Below are 4943 nucleotides of genomic sequence, written 5' to 3'. Positions count from 1 at the left end.
ACCAAGCCTTCTGGAGACTCACCCCGATTTGGGGGTGGGGGATACAGCCCTATGTTCCCATGATGATCTCTTGTTACAAATTCCTACTTTTCCTGAATCTTGGTGGCCTATATTCCTTGGTGGCCTCAATTCCTCTCTCTTCATTTCCCAAGGCACTAACAGCACAAGGATTTGATGAAAGTTTAGGGCTCAAGAGGAGTCCTACGTGCTGCTCAGATTAGGCAATGACTTGCAACTGAGTATCAGCTGTTCCTGCCCAGGACCTTCTCATTCTGGCAGTGCCTGCTGCTATGTTTTCTGAGGCCTACACTCCATTTCTAGACCCTTCTGTTCCTCTTCTCATCTTCTAGGCCCACAGAGGCTTTTCCTTCTAGAACTGCCAGAACACCCAAGTTCTCATTACTTTACTGAACTGAGCAATTTAATTCTCTCATTTCCCACTCTCCTCTGCCTAATCCCAAGCCACCCAGACTGGACAGGGCCTTCATCTTTCCTCACCAAAAGGCCCATAAATGTTTTCTTAAGCCTATGTGCCACCTACTTTTTTTTTTTTTTTTTTGGAGGCAGGGTCTCGCTCTGTCACCCAGGTGGGAGTACAGTGGCGCCATCTTGGTTTACTGCAGCCCACACCTTCTGGATTCAGGTTATCCTCCTGCCCCAGTCTCCCACGTGGTTGGGACTACAGGCACACACCACCACACCCAATAATTTTTTTTTTTTTTTTTTTGTAGAGACCACATTTCGTCATGTTGCCCAGGCTGATCTGGGACTCCTGAGCTCAAGCGATCTGCCTGCCTCGGCCTCCCAAAGTGCTGGGATTACAGGTGTGAGTCAACACGACTGGCCATCCACTACTTTGAACAATGCCTTTTCCCCTAGAATGTGAAAATTCTGTAAGAATTTCACTTTTGAAATAGTAATCTCTCCTCATTAAAGGTGCACATATATCAGACTTTGGAGGCATCTAATTTGCTGATACACGCAACCCTTCTGTATTTCTGTACACACATGCCTATGTTTATACATACAAAATTAGTTCTTTAAATAAATAAAAATGGGTACGTTCTTTGAGAATCTGTTCCCATTTCTTTTGTACAAGCTTTAGAGATATGGAAGCAAAACAAGAACATATGGAGAAGGTATTTTGGGGTTTGGAACAGACATTTTGTAAGAAATCTCAAAGCATTGATGTCTCAAAGCGTATCTGCAAAGTGGGGACTAGAACATGGAAACCAAGAGTTTCCATTTTGGTCGCGTTGCAGCTGTGCCAGGTCTTCAGAAAGCTCAACCCGAGAGCTCCAGCCCTGCCGTTCCTTGCAAATGGTACACTGGTCCAGGCTTCCTGCTCGGCTGGGCTTTTTCTCATTAAACTCTTGTGGAGAGGGCACCCCTGGGGCCAGAAGAAAGATGGTGTCCTCTACAATGGCCCCAGGATGCTCATTGTGATTCCTCCTCAGCTCAGAGCAAGCCATGAATAATTTAGGGCAGCATTTCAACCTCTTGTCTCCACTGGCTGTTCAACAAATCCTCTTTCTCCCTCTTTCTGCCTTTGATTGCCCTGAGAATGTTTAATAAAGCATCTGGCATTGAGTTTGTGCCTCAGCATTCAAGAAGCGCGACTGAAATGACCTCAGCACATGCGTGTGCATTGACTGGAGGCAGCATAAATACCGTCTTGAATTCATGCCCTGGAAGCATCATGGACTTAGTGTGGGTACCCATGCTCTGGAGGGACATTTGTAGCAACAGCGAGAAAGCCAGATAATGGCTCCATTTAACAGCCATTCAGGACCATAAATACATTTCCTCGAATAAATCTGCTGATTACCCGCCCGCTGACTTGACAGCTCAGCCAAGTGGTTTGCCCTAAATGTTGCAAAGGGCCCTGCCACGAATCCATCCATGTGGAGGACCCGGATAAAAAAATACAGTTGGTGGGTCCTTTTCGGAAATGACTGTACAACATGAGAAAAGAGATGGGGACGAAAAATCTCTCAGGAGCAAGCATCTAATATCTAGCCAGTTGCCTCTACAAAATCATAACTACTGCAGCAGGAAAAATTGGCCACAATTCACATCCCAGACATGTGTTATGACAAATCTTTTGGAGAAGATCAAAAAACAAAAACAAAAAAATCCCCTGTGTTTTCTTTGAGACACATGCTAAGGATGAGGGTGGACAATCGAATGCCGGTTTGTTACTCCTTTAGGGGATCAGGTTGTTTAAGATCCTTCAGGGTCTTCCCTTGGCTTTTGGGATAAAGTTTAAATCTCTTCCCATGGCAGAAGAGACACTTCCCGGTTCGACTGCACCCTCTTTGCCAAAGGGAGTCTTTGTGATTTATTCTAGCCTTAGAGAACCACCTGCAAACGACTCGTTATCTGGAGTTTTCTCCCCTTTCCCATCCCCATCTCTCCTCACCTGGTGAAGCCTAATTTATCATTAGGAGTTCAATCGATCGGTCGTTCCCTCTGCAAAATCTCCGTTGGGTCCCTTCTCCTACCTCAGCCTGATTGGATGTCCATCCACCTTGCTCCTCCAGACCCCGAAGGCCGGCATGGGTTGTCTTGTGTGGTTTTCTTGCCCATCCTCCAGCTGAGGGAAGGGGCCACGTCCCTGCGCTGGATCATAGCAGGCGTTTGATGGCCATCTCTCCAACAAGAGACAGCATGCAGTGGACTCCTGTGGTGTGCCAAGCCCTTCACCTGCCTTATCTCCTAGTCCTCCCACCAGCCTTAGGGGGTGGGGACTAGTCATAGCCACACTTTTCAGGTGAGGGAGCTAGGCATAGAAAGCTTCAGCAACCTCCCCAAGGTCAGGCATGTGCCGGTAAGTGCTGGGGCCAGGCCTGCACCCCAGCACCTGGACTCCTGGGCTGAATGAATAAACGCACGAGTCCAGGCATGCCAGGGAGACATCTTTCCTGTTATTTCCTGAGAGTGGAGGGTGGAGAGGAGCCCGCAGCGTTCTTGGTCACACACACCGGAGCGCAGGTGAGCCTGATGCCTGTGTTTGGTGCCGGCAGGGCAAGCCGGGGCGGGGCAGGAGAGTGGGGGGGAGACGCTGCTCCTCCCCTTCCATGTCTTCTTGCTTCATGGACGTCTTGTCAGCTCCTTGCTGTCGGGGGTAATAGTCACAGATTAGAGGAGTAGGCGTAGACTATTCATTGTCTTCAATTGTAAACAATGCGCCCTACTTATCCTTATTACTGCTACTCAAACATCAACATCTTAGAAAAAATGCCTCCTCCCTCCAGATCTTCTTCAGACTGAAACCCTATCACAGGGGCCTCCCGCTTGCACGGGGTCTCAGCCACAAATCATCAGAGGCAGCGGCTCCACAGCTGCCCCCTTACGGGGTCTGACGACCCATCCCTTAGATCCAGGTGGGGAGGGAAGGAGAGGTGACCAAGAGGAATGGCGGGAACCAACCCCGGAGGGGACTGAGCTGGCGGTCAGGCTCCAGCAGAACTTGCCTTTGGTTGTCCAGAGAGAACACGGCTGCTGGACGCCCAGCAGGCTGCAAACCGTACCCGCTAGACTTGTCTAGTGCTGCAGCCCGGAGCGGGGCTTGGGGCTGAGTGGGCCCTATGTTTGCCTGGGGAAGATAAGCAGGAAGGGAGAAGGGAAGGCAGGGAGAAAGGAGGGAGGGAGGAAGGAAAGAAGGGAGAGAGAGGGGGAGGAAAGAAGGGAGGGAGGCAGAAAGGAAGAAGGGAAGGAAGAAAGAAAAAGGGAGGTAAGAAAGAAAGGAGGGAGGGAAGGAAGGAAGAAGGGAAGGAAGAAAGAAGGAAAGGGAAGATGTTGGAGGAAACCTAGGCTGGGAGGATGCACAGACTGAAGTTTTTAAGAGGTGTGGCTTAGGCATGAGGGAAGAAGAGCCACTGGCCATGGCTAACTCAAGGCAGGCTCACATCTGAGGGTAGGCGTCATGTTTAGAATGGTGAGTTTCATTTTCAACTTTTTTCCCAACATCTCCTCTTTCCCATAGTTTGATTTTGTAAGGCCTTAGATACATGTTAATTTTCCTGTCTGCAGGGCTTGGATTTGATGGACGGACTAGTTGCCCCACTGGGATCCTGAACGTGGCCCTCTCAGTGGCCCAGGGGCTCAGATGCAGACCCCTTGACCTTAGTCCCAACTTGTGTCTACTTACTCAGCACCTCGTGGTTCAGAACTGCTTGGTTGCCGCTTGAAACATGAAGCTAGTTTACAACAGTTATGTTTTAATTTTAGGCATAATTGCTTTTTGAATAGAAGAGAATGATTCTGACATTACAGCATAGGTTCCAGAGTCAGTTCACTGTAATTCAGTTCCCACAATTTTACCACAAAGGCCTCCTAATGAGATTAAATCTAAGCATTACACAGTTGCCCATTTATTATTTTTCCTTGGCATGCCCAGATAGATGGTGATGACTAAGCTAAACTCTGATTATTTTACCATAATAAGGTCAGCTCATTGAGGGCTCATGGCTGAGACCCAGAAAATATCATAACGCACTCAAGATAAGGTCTATGTCATGGAGTAAATCACAAACTCGATAGTTAGAACAACCCTCCCATGTACACTGATGTTTACTTTCAGCCGTGTTCTTGCACACAATGCGTTCTCTATTTGAAGGGTTTGCTGCTTTAATCTCACACAATAACAGCCATTCACTTACTCTCGCCCGCAGCTGCCTTCTCGATACTAAAATTCCTTCACTGGAATCACCCTCTCATTGACCTAAATCATTCATGACAAAGTATTTCAGACAAGCTCTCGATAACCCTGGAGTGGAGGTGGCACCTGTCTTTCTTTCATTTACGATGCCTTTCCACTCCAGAAAGCTCCAGTCACCACTCAGAAAGATTTCGTTTCTCCTGTGTTTACAATGAGCAGCTTTGCCTTTAGTAAGAAAACCTGAGACCACCAGATCTTTGGGTCTACTTATTTATCCAAC

Source organism: Nomascus leucogenys, chromosome 7b (assembly GCF_006542625.1).
Source record: "Nomascus leucogenys isolate Asia chromosome 7b, Asia_NLE_v1, whole genome shotgun sequence".
Classification (NCBI taxonomy): domain Eukaryota; kingdom Metazoa; phylum Chordata; class Mammalia; order Primates; family Hylobatidae; genus Nomascus; species Nomascus leucogenys.
This window is presented reverse-complemented; position numbering follows the sequence as displayed.